General features: G+C 43.4%; 1 protein-coding gene across 2 annotated transcripts in view; it reads right to left on the reverse strand.

The window, feature by feature from the left end:
• PAX5 (paired box 5) overlaps positions 1 to 19,710 on the reverse strand; it is a 232,295-nt gene that overhangs the window by 149,156 nt on the left and 63,429 nt on the right. The gene's annotated exons all lie outside the window — the stretch shown is intronic.

The following is a 19,710-nucleotide window of genomic DNA, read 5'->3' on the forward strand; positions in this document are numbered from 1 at the left end:
CCTTAAAAAAGGCAGTTCTCCATGCCCCCAAAAACAAATGTAAGCTGCAATGGACACGTTCCATTGTTAACATATGCATAATTCCTGAGGGTTCATAGCATCAAGACACAGCAGCTGAGCTGTTACAGGCAGATTTTCCTAGCCCCTCAGTCACACACTAAAGTAACACCAAATATATTAGCTGCTTCCTCTGACTGTAGAATGGAGGTTTTCCTGCTATACTGTGAGCCATATTTTTCATTGGTGAATTTCAGTGCTACACTAAACTTTCCCATTTATGCTATAGCAGTGGAGAGCAGAGCAAAAAAGAGGTCTGTTTGCAGCCAGCTCCACCTTGTCTAGGTAGTAGCCCACCAGCCAATCCCAGGGCTGATCAGAAACTACAACTGACCAATAGCAGCCCAGCTGTCAAAGATGGCCTGGCACTCACCAGTATCCTTGAGGGTCTGTCTGCTTTGCCCTCTTGGCTCCCGGCTCACAATCCAGTGTTAGTTGTAATGGCCACTTGCATTATTTATAAGATTTTACAGTAGCGGTGGGATGGTTAGCTCCTGAAAATCAATGGGTGTTTTCTAGGTCCATTCACTTGGCAGAGACTAGCAACATTACTCAGCAGTTTTGCCAGTCCCAGAGGTTCAAAAATCATGAAACAGGCCCCTCAAAATCATGAGATTGACTTAAAAGTAACAAGATTTTCAGAAGATAAAAACGTGGCTGCTTTTTATTTGCCTTTTGATTTCAGAGCCTTTAAGATGCACTTGGTAGCATTTTCATGCCTTTCCCTGCAACCATGAGGGCTACCAATTTACTTTTATTAAACAAAAGCGGAGATTCTCCCATATTCACATGACTCCGGGAGCTTTAAATAAAAACACCGCATCCCACATGACTAGCACTAAATTGTCAGAGCTGGCAACACTGCACTAGATACCAAAAATGAGCACATTTGAAAGACAAGAGCTGGCCTTAAAGAAAGTTTTGAGTTGTGTAACTAAACATACCATACGAGCTAAGGTTTTATTTACAGTTAAGATGGCTTCCATTATGAATCGCTTATAAATGTCCAGCAGTGTTGACAATTGTTACTACAGGTTCTGCATCATTTAAACTTGCAGATGGCAAGTATCTAAAGAGATCTATGCAACAACCACTCTTCTGGTAGGACCCAATCCTACCCCCTTTGAAATCCATGCCAAACTCCCACTGATTTATAGTAATGCAGGATTAGGTCTTTATGTACAGCGGTCAAGATTTTCAAAAGCAATTTTGCATACTCAACTTGAAACAATTTAAAGCCCCCTCATTTCCACAAAGCTCCATGCACCAACAGTGAGAAAATCAGAGCCCTTTAAGGTGCATCAAATTGGATCCCCAAAATTGAGGTACTTAAAATCACTAATCACTTTGGAAAACTTTGGCCAGCATCTTTACCATACTGGTGCCACAGAATGTATGGTTGCTGTTAGGAAGACAAACAAGGAAACAGAAAGAGGAATCCTTTTGCTTTATAGCTAATGATTCAAGTCATAACCATTTTTTATTTACCTGTTTAGATACAGTCATTCTGATTTAAAACAGAAATATCACTGGTAGGTTATTTAACAGTTTTAGAGTCAATTTTTAAATCCATCAGGGAAAATCTGAACTTGTCCTTTGAACAGAATGTCTAGACATGCATACAGTAGTGTTAAAAGGTACAAAGGTTTATAGGAGAGCAGTATATCTTTAAATCTTTTTTCTATTCCAAATCAAATAATATCTAATAGACCTAGTGCTGGGTTTAGTCAACCATGGCTTATAAAATTAAAATTCTGGTTGCTAGCTGCATGGTAGCAAGAGGCCAGGGAGCCCCTGTCTACAGAGCATGGAAATGCCAGCTTTAAATTTCAGGTTAAACCAATGTTATTCACAATTTGGCTTTGAAGTTAAAGCTTTACACAATTTCAGTCTAGGAGGGGGCGATGAAAGGGAGAATAATCTAAGCTATAGAATGACCTGGCAAACGTTCCATGCATTTCTAATGGTTCCTGCATTGTTTATATAGCAAAAGAGTGGGTGTATAATTGGATCTGATTCTGTTTCAATATGGTGCAGCGGATTCTTGTTTAACTAGAAACAATTGCAACACCACGTACTTGCAGTAAGCACATCCATTGACTTTTTTTTTTTTTTTTTTTGGTTTGGTGGGCATATCTGAAGAAGATTAGAATTAGCTTTATTTTGGTTCAAGTCATCATTTGGTTACATCACTGGATGTTACTGATTGCCTGGGTTACCAAAAATAAATGCTAGGAGTTGTAAGGAGTCGCAGAAGAAGTATTTAGTAGTATTAGAGTTGCTCCCAAAGGCCCTAGTCAGGATCAGGGGCTCACTGTGTTGGGCAGTATGTGAACACCCAGTTGGACACAGTCCCTACACGAGACACAGACAATCGAAGACAAGAGACATACGAAGGGTAGGGGACAGGGGTCCAGCCAGATATATACAATTTTGAAATACCTTTGATAGATCTCACACACACTCTCCAATGTCATCCACCCCTCCCAGCCATTTGACCCAGTCAGCTTTAGTTGGAGGACTTCATGTACACCTCACCACAAGTGGTGACTTAGAAGACAAGATGGCAGTGCCTTTGCAGACCTGTGCAGGAAAGACATGGGGGCAGCATGGAAGAAAGCACAGAGTTGGTTGTGAGAGAAGGAGACAAACAGGCTTCCAAAGCAGGTATCATCAGTGGAGCTGCCAGAAGCACAGGGCTACAAGATAGGAGTGGATAAGTAGGGAGAGGCAAGTTTGTTAAGGCCCTTGAAGGTCAAGATCAGACCTTGGTGTGGTGATGAAAGGGGAACCAGCGTAGGGATTCAGTAAGGGCAGTGATGTGGTCAGGGCAACAAACAAGGAAAAAGTATCTTAGCTAGTACCTTCTATATGGCACATTTTCCAGGTCCTCTTTTACCCTCTTTTTTCCAGATTTGCATAAGGCAGCCATTTTCTTTCAGTACCTAGAGTTATACCAGATCTTTCGGCAGTAGGTGATTACACAATAAGAACCAGCAGAAGTGCTCTGAGGCAAAGCCTTGACCACTCTCCAACCCTCAATATCGGGGAGGTAGGAAAAGATGACAAAGAGCCATACTTAGCTTTCAATGTCTCTAGGGCAGGGCCATCTGTTAGTTCTGTATGTGTCCAGCACCTAACACAGTGGGGCTAGAGCCCTACCGCAATACAACAATAATAATAATTAACACACCAGTTTTAAACACGTTTAGGATATTCAGCTGCTCATTTAGGGTGCTCTGAAGGCCTGGCTGCACCCCAGAAACAGTGCAGAAAGACCTTACTTTGGGCCATGATCTGTTCTCCTTGCCAATGAGTGCAACATGGAGCACTTCCTGGTACAGCTTGGTTTTGTTTTAGCTGAATGATGTACAATACGTGGCGCCCTACCAGGATATAGAGACAAGCAGAAATGATGCTGGGACTAATTCTGTTTTGATGACTTGTGACCATTAACAAGTGGTTTTGGCTCCACTGTGTAGATCAGTTTCCAACTTTGTTAATTGTATTCTGCTTACCTAAATCCACCCCTCTCCTCGCACACTTCCTCCGCAACCCCCAACACCTGAACTTTCCAATGGGTTCAGCATTTTTCCACTTCCTGCACTGAACTGGTATTCAGCATTGCTGTGCACTGTTAAATAGTCACTGCATTTTGCTATGGAATTGGTTCATTCCACTGGAGGGCAATATGCTTCCTATTACATAACGTCAAAGAACAAAGTTCATACAGGTCTTTGGGGCGGATTTGACTGCAAGTCATTATATAAATGCAAGATAATTATCATTAGCATCATGCATTGTTTCAGTTCACCAAAACATCTTTGATCATTAAAATACCGTTGGCAGGTTGAAACAGTTTGGGTTATAAACAGGCACCAGGGAGTGGTAAAGACATTTTTCATATAATCAAGGCACCAGCCTAGGAGGGTTATGTTTTGTTGACAGCAGCAGGATTTATGCACCCACCTATTCTGCAAAACAATTAGTTCCCAGTCCAACGGCACCTTTCCAGAAATGCTAATAAAGGAGGCAAGCACAGGATTCTCCTTGATTCAAAAGAGGATACTGTCCCAAAAAAAATGCTTCATCCTTTACAGCCCTAGGGGGGGGGTTGTTTATATTTTATAGGCAAGTTTGTGCCTTTAGGCACAGTCTTCTGTAAGTGATGGTGCTGTTGTGGGTTGGGTTACACCTCATCCAAATGCTTGGGATCTCTTCCCCCTCCTGAGCTGTGAGAATCAGCTAAACAGCCTCACCTAAGACAAAGGGGGTATGAGACCCCACCCAGTAATCTGGATTTTGTGGGCAGCGATACACCCAGAGACAGTGAGACAGAAGCAAGCCAGAAGCAGAGAGAGAAAACCAAGCAGACACCTGGAAGCATCATCATGTGTCCCTGAGGTAAAGATCAGAAAAAGCTTTCTAGGTACAGAGTGCTGGCTGGACAGGCAAGCCAGGAACAGTGAACAAAGAAACTGTCTCCCTGAACACCATAGGAATCAAATAGCAGGAAACAGGATTGTGTACATTCCTTGCAAATAAACAAAATTGTACCAGAAAATACCTGACTCTCACCAATTTCTCCTCCTAACTGGAGCAACCAAGAGACCCTGATTCATGGCTTGCTGCTCAGGTCAAAAGGGGTAATGATGCATATCATGGCACTCCAGAAGAAACCCTGGGAAGCATTGTGCTGCCAAGGCATGTACTCACCATTCCCTCCCAGATTTTCCCCTGCTTCTTGGGGGGGTTGTAAATTTCTGCTGGCCTATCCCAGCTGCTGACTACAAGAGCCATTCATTTTGGCTCAGTTACCCTTGGCTGTGTCCTCCTTGCCCCAGCCACCTGATCTGGGGGAGTGGTGCACCTGCTTAAACCTGCATCCCCAGACCCAACAACCAGGTAGCCAATCAAAGCTTGAGCAGCAGAGTCTTATCCCTGTGGAGCGTGTAATCCAAGTCAAAATCTAGCGCACAGTTCACAAGTAAAGGACTCATTGTGTCTGACACCACCTGTGTTTGTCAGGGTGTTCCAAGCCAGCTGAAGGGTCCCAATGACATCTCAACAGGCTCTCAAAGAGCTCCATTCCATACTTACCACTGGCCATTCCTCACTAGAAGAAAGGCAGTCAGAGCTCTCTGTGCTGCTTTCCTCGCATCAATAAGCAAAACTACAAACACCTCCTTAGTTGTTGTTGTTCTTTTTACCCTGAAAAGTGAGCTTCACTTTAACAAGAAATGTCGGCCACCGTCTGAATAAATCTGAATCAGTTTAGGCAGCTATAGGCTAATATAATCAACACTCATGCTAGTAAAGGAGTTCCCAACAGTAAATAAAAGTCTGTAAATAACACAGGCACAGTCAGGCGTATAACAGGTCCACCTTCAGGAAGGTGTGTCATTTATGTATATTGCTGGCAATCTACTACTTGAGCTGCCTGAATAATATCCATGAGTAGAAAGTCTTTGTTATTTAAGAAGGAATTACTTTAGGAGACAGGGGAGAGGAATGGAGATACCACCTTAAAGGATTTGCTAAGCTGTGACCTTGCTTTGTAGTACCAGCGTATACCCACGTAATTACCCCAGATAGATTTCACAAAACAATAGGAATTTCAGAAATGCCCCCAGGTGACTTAGGAGCACAAATGAGACTTGTGTTTAAGACACTTTTAAATCCTATGCAAAATTAGAACTACAGGATTGTATTTAAAAGAACTGAAATGAAAAAGTCAGCGCCACACCATCTTTGCTTGTCCAGAAAAGGAAAATAGTATTGTATCACTGTATTATTAATATCAGTATATAATTGCAAAATATGACAGACCAGATTTTCAGCTGGTATAAATCAACATGTGGAGCTAAGCCAGTTTATACCAGCTGAGGAGCCTGGCTTAAGGTTCACATTCAACTAGACTAATTTTTCCCTATGCTATTAACAATGCTATAGCTTAAATATAGGTCTATATGAAATACATTTGTCTGAAGTTATGGTGTTATTGTATATGACAAATAGGCTGGGAGCATTTTTTTAAGTATCAACATGGCTTTAAAAAGGTTAAATCAAGAGGCAGAGAACCAACAGCATTAACAGCTCATACTAATAAAGGACATGGTTTCCGTCTCTACTTTGTACTGTCCAACTTCATTACCTAATATCATACCTAATTACTTCACCTTACAGAAGATGCAAGCTAACTAGGAAGGATGTTACCCACGACGTTTAAAACATTATGAAGCAAATGAAATATTACCAGGGGCAAAAAAAGGTGATTTGTTTCCTTGTATCATGCCTGTAAATTAGACTAGAAAAAATGAAAACTTTGTTTAATTACCACTTGGAAGGCTTTGCTTAAAATGTAAACTGCATTTCCAGCCCATCTCCTCAGCATTTTGTAGCAGGCAGTTACTTGGTCTCTGTCTGTATCAAAGTAATGGTTTAAAAAAAAAATCACATGCACAGTGGGAGATCTTTGCATTTACCCAGGCTGAGTTTTCTAAACACTTATTTATTTTTGCAAGGGACAGTATCACTATAAAGAAGCTTTGTATATATATCTGCTCAGTGAAGAAATGTTTTCAAGAGAAATCACTGTATTTCTCCAAGATGAGTATGATTTTTGCCGTAGATCAAAGCGAGTGGGGGGGGGAGATAAATCATCAGAGATCCAAAAATACTTTTCATTTAGAGAAGATATCAGGCCATTTCGATGGCACTGATAGAGTCTCAGCTCTGTCTCCATTACCCACTGAAGGCAGCCGGAGTCAGGAGCTGACTATACTAGATTATATTCCCTATAAGATGGTCACCGATATATATATATATATGATCTTCAACCTCTATTGATTGACCAATTTCACAAGCAAAGACTGGTGAAATGAAGCTGAAATGAACATCATGCTTTAACTCATTGAACCTATCAGGCCTGAGTTAATCTCACTGCCCACTGTCTCTGATAGAATTCAATTGATCAATCATGTTTTGGTGATGGTACCATTTCACTGGCTTATTGCTTCTTCATTTCAAAGCTTGACCTGTTAGATATACTTGGACCAGTTCTGCTCGTCTCAAATACACAGAGACCACCAGACAGATGCTGAAGTGTATTGTCTCATGGCCAAGTTTAGCAAAAATTCTGACTACTTCTAAACGCTCCCATATTAAAGTTGCATTTTAATCTCTTGTGTTTTACTGATGTCACAGACAGAATGGACTGTAAAAGCCAAGCCCACCATACAGTGATATGGGTGTGTAACAATTAGAATTATCCACCATCTGATCTACTCGGCCTTGTTTTCATGCTTGTAATGTTCTGCATGCCGCAGGTAGCTAGTTAGGTACAAGATAACTTAATTTATTGCCCCTTTCACACTCAAATATCTCAAAGTGCTATACAATGAGCTGAACTGGCCCCTTGGTACACACATCCAACTCCTATTGACTTGAATTGCAATTGCCCGTGTAGAATTTAGCACGATCACAGCCCGACACAAGGGTGGGGGGATGTGTGTGCAGTGAGGAGGGAGGGAAAGAGAGAGAATGATTAATTATAGCTGTGGGTTAGTGGAGGTTTGCTGCTATTATTTATCGCTATTTTTTTAAATGTCAAATAATTCACAGCCAGCAAGTTACATACATAACTAGCCTGTTTAACAGCACTCAGGCTGCTCCACCCTGGCTTCCCTCTTATTGTTTGCCATCACAGATGCCACTCTAGCTATGGACAAGCTATGCAGCCAACTAGGGCAGCAAGTTTGGCCCAACTGCTCCTCTGCCATGACGGAGGGAATGGCCAAACCAAATTTGAGTGGCGTGGAGGGGCAGCACCCTGAAACGTTGCCTCAGGCAGCAGATTGTGACGAGCAGCCTCTGGCCAGCCACACTTGTTCCTTGGAACTGTAACAGGGTCCTTTGCAACTGAGAACCTGGCCTGGTGGTTAATGCGCTTGCCTAGGACTAAGGACATTTTATTCCCAGCTCTGCCATAGACTCTTTATTGTCTTGGGTAAGTCATGCCACCTCAGTTTCCCCATCTGTAAAATGGGGATAATACTAGCACATCAGACTTGGTGATCCCTCTTGGCCCTAAGAATCTATGAGGAAACTAGACTGCACAGCATCATGTATAGCATAATGGAGCCTTAACAAATGATAAAAGAGAGATTGAGTCTGAAGCATGGGGATGGTTGTTTGAATTCTGACCCCAGCAATCAGCAGTCACCCTTATCTCTCATCCCTTCTGAGAAGGGGGTGGCCTCAGGTACTTTAAAGAGTATTAAAGCGTGGTTCTCTACAGCACATCTGCCTGCCTCAAATATGCTCCTGTGTTGTTGTTGTTGTTTTTAAATACTGCCTTAACCCTTTTAAAATGGCCATAAGCACTCTGATTCGCCACAGTGTCCTAAACTAAAACACCAGCTGGCCTCTCCAAGGCCAGACCCCACGTGTTCTGAGGCCAGCTGGATCCACATCCTGCAGCCAGGCCACTGGAGTCTACAGTGGATATTCTGCAGCCGGGTCAGATAAATTAAACAATTGAAGCAGTCCAAGATCATGGAATAAACCCGTTATCTGGATGCCTCTGCTCAAATGATCAACAATGAAACAGTTAATGGTGTGGATATTACACTGCCATCTTCATGCCGCAGTCTTATTACCCTACAGGCTTGTCTGGGGCAGTTCCCCTTTCCCGGTTATTGTTCCAGATAGTCGGCAGACAATGCTGCCATGGTAACATTTGGGGTCATGGGTTTTAAGATGTTCCTTGCTACTATGAAGGCTAGAAAAAGAATAGCCTTTTAAATGAAAGCTTAGATTCTGGAGCACAATTCTAAAACAAGGGGTCAATGCCATAGCTGAAGAAGTGCTGGATATGTGGACACATGATCAAAGGCATGCAGGAAAGATTGAGGGGGTTTGGCTGGTTGGTTGGGTTTTTTTGGTTTTGGATTTTTTTCCTGGGGGAGTTCTTTGCTTTGTTTAACACCGTATATTTAAACATAGCCTTGGTGCCATTACAAACCATCAACTCAATGAGTCACAGATTGTTCCTTTAAAGATCTCATACACCCATATTGAAATCTTACTATAAAATCTGTTTGTGTTAACACAATTGCTGCTCCGAAATCACATTGGAGTGCACTATGGTCAGAAAAGGAACATCACAAAACTCACACCTTCTTACTCAACAAATCTGATCCTCATGAGTCTGACTCTGTATCCTTTATGCACATTGGGAAGCATGTGCGCAAATAGTGCTGCTGTCCTGAATGGGATTGCTTGTGTGTATGGGCGCCCCCCACCATGAGTAACGGTCGTGCTGGCAGGAGCAGCGGGTGCTCAGGTTCACAACTGTGCACTTTAAGCAAGTATTGATGGCCATGGTTTGGATCTTGTTTCACAGTGCGTATCCAGCCAGATAAGAATCCCACCAGTTTGGGAGAGTTTTCAGGTGGGGGAAAGCTGGCATAGCTGGCTCCTACCCCAACCTGACCAGGTATAGAGGGTTTGGGGACCCTCGCTAACTGATTTAGGATGGAACAGCCACTGAGGTGCAGAGAATCAGGAAGCTGCCTGACGCACAAGACCCTGGATCTCGGCTAGAGCGAGATCTGTACAAATGACGGATTTTCTAGTTCACTTGCCGTTCCGGGGGGGGAAACAAATAAATAAAATAAAATAAAAATCAGGAGAAGAGGGATTGTTTTAGGTCAACCTGAAAACAATTTAAAAAATTTGGGGGCAAATTGAAAAGTGAAAAATAAATTGTTTCAGATTTAAAAAAAAAAAAAAACACCTTTGTATAACTGAGTGTTTTGATTGGTTTTTCTCCCCCCATCCCCTTTATTTTTTAAAAAAATAAATCTGAAGGAATCTTCTAAGAAAAAAAAGTCATTTTGCCCCCCCAAATTGATGTTTCCTTTAGAAAGTGTCAAAACAACATTACAGTTTCTGAAATTTGTTTGGTTTGTTTTTTCATCTGAAGCAATTTGGCAAAACTGATATGAATTTGTGAAATGTTTTCGAGTGGCCAAATCTGCATTTTTCACTGGGGGGGGGGAAATAAATCTGAAAAATTTTGCCCCGCTCTAGCCATGGTAGAGAGGTTGGCTCTGTGCCTGTATGAGACAGTGTTTTGTGAAGTGAGATTAGGGTGACCAGATGTCAGTCCCGATATTGGGGACTTTGTCTTATATAGGCACTTATTACCGCCCTCCCCATCCCCTGTCCTGATTTTTCACACTTGCTCTCTGGTCACCTGAGGTGAGATGTACAACACACACACCCTCCCACTGGCTTCCTGCTGTCCTCTCTGGTGAAGGAGGAATCCTGCTACCAATCATGCCCATGTGGGAGGTGGTACCATGGTATGGGGGCAGGACTGCAGGGGTGAAGCCAGAGGAGCCAGTGGTATGTTGTGCCTAAAGCCTTAATCCAGTAATATCTTGGCCTCCTACATCCTCCCACACACGGAATGTAGCCAATGAATTGGTGCCATTCCTGATTCGTGGCCTGCACTCCAGAATCTGCTACACTGAGCCTTTTTCTACCAGACACAGTCCACTGCTTGGCAGATCTAGAGCTCCCTTTCTCCCCTTGCAGCACTGCGTCCCATGACATGCGGGTGCTGTAGAGTTCCCCACACGAGCCACAAAAGTATCTCCTAGCCCCCCATCATAGCAGAACCATTGTGTTATGGGCCTTCTGAGCTCCAGTGATGTCCCTCCAAAACTTTATGCTAAAAGTCAAAGGAAAGTAGTGACATGGTACAGTGTTGCCAACTATTGCAATTTTATCATGAGTCTCATGACATTTGGTGTTCTCCCTTAAGCTCCAGCTCCTGGAGTCACAGGATTAGGTTAGAATCTCAGCTTTCCTTTTTAATAAAGTAAGTTTCTAGTCCTCAAGGTTGCAGAGAAAAGCCTGGAGGTTTGTTCAGAGTGCACCCTAAAGCCCATAAACTACAGAACACAGGACCCAGCTTTGTTCCGTTTAATCTCATGATTTTCAAACCAATCTCGTGATTTGGGGGTGGGGGGCTGATTCATGACTTTTAAATTCTTGGAGATGGAAATACTGATACTGTAGGCACTTTTAAAAAATACAGTATCACCAAAGCTATTTCTAATGATACATTTCCCCACTGGCAAGGATATCAAACCCCTAGGGGTATAATTTAAAAATAAAGAAGCTGAGTAAAAAAACAAGGAACTCAATCAGCATTACATTTTTAAATTTTTTTAAATGGCAATATACCTATCTCATAGAACTAGAAGGGACCTTAAAAGGTCATGGAGTCCAGACCCCTGCCTTCACCAGGCAGGACCAATTTTTGCCCCAGATCCCTAATGGCCCCCTTAAGGGCTGAGCTCACAACCCTGGGTTTAGTGGGCCAATGCTCAAACTACCGAGTTATCCCTCTTCCCCCACCTTATACAAAGAGTAATACAATCAGGACTGGCTCAATCAGAGAGGCTGAACAGGGGTCAGTGAATATAAGAGGCAGCAAGATATTTAGTACAGGCCTAATCCAAAGCTCATTGAAGTCAAAGGAAAGTGTCCTTTTGATTTCAGCAGATTTTGTATCCAAGTTAATGGCCACTGGCTAGTTTGCCTAGGCAGCAGAGGTGGCCGCTGGCTAGTTTGCCTAGACAGCAGAACCCCTAGCACAGTGTTTCTCAAACTTGTTCTGCCGCTTGTGCAGGGAAAGCCCCTGGCGGGCCAGGCCGGTGTGTTGCCTGCCCCTTCCGCAGGTCTGGCCAATCCGGGCTCCCAGTGGCTGCGGTTTGCCGCTCCAGGCCAATGGGACCTGCTGGAAGCGGCGACCAGTACGTCCCTCGGCCCGCGCTGCTTCCTGCAGCTCCCATTGGCCTGGAGTGACAAACCACGGCCACTGGGAGCCACGATCGGCCGGACCTGCGGACACGGCAGGTAAACAAACTGGCCCAGCCCTCCAGGGGCTTTCCCTGCACAAGCAGCGACCCCAGTTTGAGAAACACTGCCCTACAGCCAGTCCTGACTATAACCTGGGTACAGTATATAGTATAGAAATTCTAATAAGAGAGATTGTAACTCCTGTAATTCTCTGAATAAAACAGTCATGACGAGTTCGTTACTAAATTTTGAGAAACTGATTTCTTCCTAATCCCTTTTTCTCAGATGTGTCTTACAACACGATAGAGACGTGTACATTTTATGCATGCCAATCTGAAATTGCTTTTTAACTGGTCATTATAAGGTCACCTAAAGTATTTAAAAATCATTTATACATCGCTCTACACCATGTTTTAACATCTTTTAATAATCTATTTTGAAAAGCAGTTTCTACGAATGTTTTCCTAAGATGGAAAAGGATCAGCAGAAGATAAAGCTGGAGCCTCTGTTTAACACAGACCTGCTAAACCAGACTTCCCTTATACCTGATGGGACAAGACTTTGTAACTTTGAAAAATACTGATTTGCTTAACTTCTCTGGTCTGTGGTAAGAATCTTAGCAACGGAGAGATAGCTAGATAGATAGACAGATGTTTGCTCAAGAGAGATGGTTGTTCAAAAGTGAAGGATTTGCTGTTGTTACTGCTTTGTTGTAAGAATGTACCACAAGTAACAGGTAAATAATGCCTTAATAACCACCAAAGAACTGATAGCTTCTTCTTACATTACAGGATCCAGGCTTTGCATGGGCCTGATTTTCATTTACAGTTAAGGGCTTGTCTACACTACCACGCAGGGTCCATCTAAGATACACAACTTCAGCTATGTGAATAGCGTAGCTGAAGTTGACATACGTAGATCTACTTACCGCGGTGTCTTCACCGCGGTAAGTCGATAGCTGATGCTCTCCCGTTGACTCCGCTTGCATTCCTTGTTCTGGTGGAGTACCAGAGTGGATGGGAGAGCATTCAGTGGTTGCTTTATTGCATCTGATGCAATAAATCAACCCCCGCTGGATCGACTGCTGCCCACCAATCCTGCGGGTAGTGTAGACAAGCCCAAAGACTGCTTTATACCAGAGTGGCAGTGTACCGGGGTCTTACTTAGTGTACATGTCAGTTGGATCCTATAAGTACATTATTCCAGATGTCAAGAGGGAAGCAGAACTAGAAAAGAGACCTAAAACTGATAGCTGAGAAAGAAAAACAGTGCAAAAATACATGAACAATCCAAAAGGATCTGTGTAAACCCAGCCAATATGCTGTCACTTCTTCTAGAAGGTATTTGTTGATATTAGCAGAATGGATCCAGTGGGTGAAATTTCCATGCCACTGAAATCATGGGACTTTTGCAACTGTGGAAGTAAAGCAAAAGCTGACAGGAATTTAAAGGGAATTTCAGTGCAAACAGTCACCTCTAAGCAAAAGTCAGGCTAGCTGTAATCTAATAATGCAAAATTTGTAAAAGCAAAGATTGTGTAACGCAAATAAAAAACTGTGTAAAAAGTTGTTACAGTCTTGTGTTAAATATAAAATGTAAACTGTAGTCTAAATAAAAGAAAAAAAATATCAAAATGACTTGTGTATAAACAAAATGCAGCTGTTGCTTATTATTGTATGTAACAAAAAGTATAAATGTTTGCTGCAGTTGTTTACCTAAAGAAAGACCTGCCTAGGAGGGGAAAACCCTGTGTCCTAGTGCACTCTCTCTCTCTATGCAATTGCTTGAAAAATAAAGTATCTAACTTTGCTGCACCCAACCAAAAAGTAAAAACTAAGTTTTTCTCTGACACAACTTACTTCAGTGGGGCCAGATTTCATCCAATATGGCAGCTGATGGAGTTGTGTTTTAGGTGCTACACCAGCAGTACATTCTCTCACAGTCTATGAAGATGCCCAGTTGTGAGCAGTTCCTGGATAATTGTACTGCAAAGAGCTGACTGATGAAGAGTTCAATCCTGCAAGGTGCTGAGCACTTTAACCCTGATCCTGCAAACCACTTATGCACATGCTTAACTTTAAGCACATAAACAGCAGATGCTGAAGTGTTTATCACAGTCAGGGCCTGAGTGCTCAGCACCTTGCAGTATCCACCCTGAAGAAGCACCCAATCCTATAAACACTTGCACACATGCATTACCCTACTTCAATGGAGAGCCCCATCAAAGCCAATGGATCTCCACTAGTGTACATGTGATTATGTGCACACAGGATCAGGCCCAGAGACTAGTTTTATTTCTTTGTTTAACTGAGGTTCTTTAAATGCCCATCACTGTTGCAGCTGGACTCTACAAAACTACACAAATATACAAAACCCAACACTCTGCTGCGCAGAGCGGGAAGCCTAAAGCACTGCCTGCGTTTGTTGCTTGTGAATAGCCACAGCCAAATTGGCCTCACTTTGTCTGGCCAATAGCAGCAAATAGTGCCAGCCCATATGTTCCTTATGCCAGGCACAGTCTTGTGCCAAGCCCCGGCTTCCATCAACTATCTCAATTCTGTCTTGTGATATACAGGAATTCAGACTGGAGGATTGAGCAGGTCCCTTCTGGCTTAAAAAAAAAAAAAAGAACTATAGATCTGATGGAGGCGCTTTCCAAAACACATGGGACCTCCACTTCCATCCCTGGAGGAGCCTCCTGCAGGAGTGTCCTGTCTGGTCTTCACTACCATGGGCGAAATCCTGGTCCCTCTAAAACCAACAGCAAAACTTTCAGATTTCAGCAAGAGCAGGACTTCGCCCAGGGCTGGGTCCAGGTTCAGAACCACTTTCTTGAATAAAGCGTATTCTACACTATTCGGTGCTTCACAACAGTGCTGTCTGAACATACCTGACTAACGCAGTGTTGTTGTAGCTGTGCCGTCCCAGTATGTTAGCAAGACATACCTGACTAGACCAAAACGTATTCAAAGGATGGATTAAAGGAATTTACACACAGCAGGCCGCCTTCCTTTCTGCACATCACCATTCAAACCAGTACACATCATTAGCAAATGAAACCGGCACCTCTGCAGAAGGGTGGAATGCGCTGTTACACTGACTAAACTATTCGGGTTTGTGTGTAATGGAGTTAAGGGTGCAACACGCAGAATTAAAGTGAACACTAGTGCAGCCTAGTGCAAAATCAGCAGCAGCATCTGATATACAAACACTAACTAGGTACGGGTCTGAGCCAAAGCCCATTGAAAGACTCCTATTGACTTTGATGTGCTCTGGATCCAGATCCAGACATTGCAAGGTTCAGAATGATACACTCTCCAAAAGCAACTGACGTTCATTATTCATTGATGAAAATTATTTTTGTTGATATTATTAGTATAGTATTTGTACCTGTTACTTTCAGATTGCAAATGTAAATGTAAATACATTTAATTAAATTATTTAATTGATATCTCAATAGCAGCTAGCGGCACCAAGGGAGACTGGGTCCCATTGTGATAGGCACTGAATTAACACTCAGGAAGAGTTGGTCCCTCCTCCCAAAGAGCTTAGAATCCAAAGAATCCATGGAAGAGTCAGAGTTCACAGCCCCCAGCAACTAACAGATCATCTAGACCAGTGGTCCCCAATGTGGTGCTCGCGGGCGCCATGGCACCCACATACTGGCCGGCGGACAAGTATCTGCCAAAATGCCACTGATTTTCAGCAGCATTTCGGTGGTGATGCCTCTTGACGTTGCCACTTCTAGGCGGCATTTCGATGGATACTTGTCCCCCGGCCACAGTCCTCGGTGGCTCGTAATCGGGCGCCTGCCACCCAGAAAAGGTTGGGGACCACTGATCTAGACTGATCCCTTGAATATTACAGGCCACCGGCACCAACATGCTAACCCAACAACTGAAATTAGACCAAAGTATCACCGCCCACAGGACACTAGACTATTATGTGCCACAAGCAGAGAATAGGAGGGACTGCTGTGTGCCAATGACTGTGGCCACCACAGTGGCAGAAATTGTTGATATGCTTTTTGCCTAGTATCATTTGAATATGGCTTCAGTTTTTAAAACTTAAGAATTAGGAGCATGATCCTGTAGAGACTTTCACATGCTTAAGTTTAAGCATAGGGTCAGTTCCACTGAACTCAATGGAATGACTTGAAGTTGCGGACGTGACTCACTCTTTGCAGAAGTGGGACTTTATTCCATAATGGACATCAGAACCCTATTACAGTATAAAATATTTACAAGTATATTATTGCAATTTATGTGAAATATGTAGTTTTAATAGTATTTTACATATTTTGTCAGTGGGTTAGAGTTGGGCAACATTCGTTGCAAACAAAAAAAGTATGGATAAAATTCCACCATTTCATACTGGGCAATTTCACAACCTAAACATTTGTGTCTATTTCTCATGCCCAGAAATTGTGTCTGTGCATCGTCCATTCTGATGACCACAGATTGATAGCTTGTGCCTCTAGCTTCACTTTGGAGACAAACTGTAGGTTTCTTAGCATTTTAATCATGTTTATCTACAAGATACGTACACAGAGCAAGAAATTCCAGCCCCGCTCGTGTCACTGGGAGTTTTGCCAATGACATTGAGGGGGCCAGGATGTCGGAGACAGAAACCAGCATGCCGGAAGTTTGGAATGTCGGGATTTGAAATAAAATAGGCACGGATTGTAGAGACAGCCATATGCACCCCTGCCTCATTGACTTCAATAAGGCTTCATGCAGGCATAAGGGGTCTGTTCACGTGTTCTTTTTAAAGCATTGGGGCCTTAATTTGGTTAGGATGATGAATTCAAAAACCCATGTGTTGCCCCATTTCTCTGTCACTTGTGAGTGCCAAGTTCATCCCTAACTTGGGGAAAGTTACCCCACACACACACACACACACGGTTATTGGTCACAAACACTACGGTGTAATATATATGTGAGAGCAAGGATCCCGCCTGCAGCCCTAGCACACATGTGCAGGAGGCAACCGTGATTTGGCTACTGTTGTCAGAGAGCTAGGGGTATGGGGCGAACTGCGTACCAGCAACAGGCATCCACAGTGCTGCAGATGTAGCAAGACCCATTGCTCATGAACTGGGGGCCACTTGACTTCCACAGTCCATTGGCACTGGGGCGTATCCCGTACTCCATCTCCTCCAGTGCCCCACAGCTCTCAAAGTTGTAATTCAGCCCTGTGGGCACAACACTGACACCCAAAATCCCATCCCTGGAACACACATGGCAGTATCTGGGCCCAGAGGGCATCGTCCTTTGCGTTTAATGGAAGACACACAAGAGCCTAAGGCGTGAGTTTTGGATGGAACGGGACTATAAATCTGTGCATGTGTGTGTTCTCTATTAGCACATAAACATGCACAGAACCGATACGTATAAATAGTTAATAGTAAATAACAAATTATAATAGTTATGTATTTATCATTGTACTTTAGGTCTTAATCCACCTCAACTGTTCTCCTCCCACCAATTTTGAATCTTCATTAATCCAGAGCGTGCAGATCTCAACCTGCAAATTAAATTTTAGCCGCTATCCACTCCTTACATTTCATATTCCATTGGCATGAACCAACATGATCCATAATCATGATGAATGCAATATGTTCATTATGGCAGTACCCCAGGACCAACCAAGAACAGGGTCCCACTGTGCCAGGTGCTGCACAAACAGAGCAGCACAGTTCCTGCCCCCAAAGAGATTCCATCTAACTAGATAAGACACATTGTGGGAGAAAAAACACACCGGCAGAGCCAACTATGCCATGGTGGCACAAGACCTCTTAGTGCCCCATTATTTTACTTATTAAAACTTGTAATCACAGTTTCTTAAAATTGCACAGTGGAAGGAGTCCAAAAGCATTTATAAAAGCAGCAGAGAATCCTGTGGCACCTTATAGACTAACAGACATTTTGGAGCGTGAGCTTTCGTGGGTGAATACCCACTTCGTCAGATGCAGGTAGTGGAAATTTCCAGGGGTAGGTATATATATGCTAGCAAGCAAGCTAGAGATAATGAGGTTAGTTCAATCAGGGAGGTGGGGCCCCTGTTCTAGCAGTAGAGGTGTGAAACCAAGGGAGGAGAAACTGGTTCTGTAATTGGCAAGCCATTCACAGTCTTTGTTTAGTCCAGAGCTGATGGTGTCAAATTTGCAGATGAACTGAAGCTCAGCAGTTTCTCTTTTGAAGTCTGGTCCTGAAGTTTTTTTGCTGCAGGATGGCCACCTTAAGGTCTGCTATAGTGTGGCAGGGAGGTTGAAGTGCTCTCCTACAGGTTTTTGTATATTGCCATTCCTGATATCTGATTTGTGTCCATTTATCCTTTTCCGTAGTGACTGTCCAGTTTGGCCGATGTACATAGCAGAGGGGCATTGCTGGCATATGATGGCGTATATTACATTGGTGGACGTGCAGGTGAATGAACCAGGTGATGGTGTGGCTGATCTGGTTAGGTCCTGTGATGGTGTCGCTGGTGTAATATGTGGGCAGAGTTGGCATCGAGGTTTGTTGCATGGATTGGTTCCTGAGCTAGGTAGGAGGCACTGCATTTTAAGCGTCTGGAGTGGAAATCCATCCTAACCTCATTGAAGAAACTTGCACAAATACAGACAGATATCATCTTCCTTTCCAAATGCAAACGGATGGACATCATACCAAATGGACTAAAGGTAAAAAATCCACTGCTATCTACATACTACACAGACCACAGTGAGAGATTATGCCATACACTATCAAAGAAACTGAGGAACCACCTGATCAGCATCCTATACAGCAAACAGGAAAACATCAAAAAAGAGCTCTCCAACCTGGAGACTTCATTAATAACCAAACTTCCATAAAAACGGACTTCACTAAAATAAGACAGGAGATCTACATTACTCACTTCACCTCTCTACAAAGGAAAAAGGACTGTAAGCTGTCTAAACTCCTACCTGCCACATGGGGCCACAACCGTAGTACCCCTAACCCACCCAGCAATATCGTCAATCTATCCAACTACACACTCAGCCCAGAAGAAAAGTCTGTCCTATCTCGGGGGACTCTCTTTCTGCCCTGCCACCCCACCAACATGATACAGTTCTGTGGCGATCTGGAAGCCTACTTCGCCGTCTACGACTCAAAGAATACTTCCAGGACAACACTGAACAGTGCACTGATACACAGGTACCCTCCACCCAACAGCACAAGAAGAAGAACTCCACATGGACTCCTCCTGAGGGTCGAAATGACAGTCTGGACCTATACATTGAATGCTTCCGCCGACGTGCACAGGCAGAAATCGTGGAAAAACAACATCGCTTGCCTCATAACCTAAGTCGTGCAGAACGCAATGCCATCCACAGCCTCAGAAACCACCCTGACATTATCATCAAAGAGGCTGATAAAGGAGGTGCTGTTGTCATCATGAACAGGTCTGACTACCAAAAGGAGGCCGCCAGACAACTCTCCAATACCAAATTCTACAGGCCACTTCCCTCAGATCCCACTGAGGAATACACTAAGAAACTGCACCATCTACTCAGGACACTCCCTACACTAACACCGAACAAATCAACATACCCTTAGAGCCCCGACCAGGGTTATTCTATCTACTACCCAAGATCCACAAACCCGGAAATCCTGGACGCCCCATCATCTCGGGCATTGGCACTCTCACTGAAGGACTGTCTGGATATGTGGACTCTCTACTCAGACCCTATGCCACCAGCACTCCCAGCTATCTCCGTGACACCACTGATTTCCTGAGGAAACTACAATGCAT

The sequence above is a fragment of the Chelonoidis abingdonii genome, chromosome 6 (genome assembly GCF_003597395.2).
Source record: "Chelonoidis abingdonii isolate Lonesome George chromosome 6, CheloAbing_2.0, whole genome shotgun sequence".
In the NCBI taxonomy this organism is placed as follows: domain Eukaryota; kingdom Metazoa; phylum Chordata; order Testudines; family Testudinidae; genus Chelonoidis; species Chelonoidis abingdonii.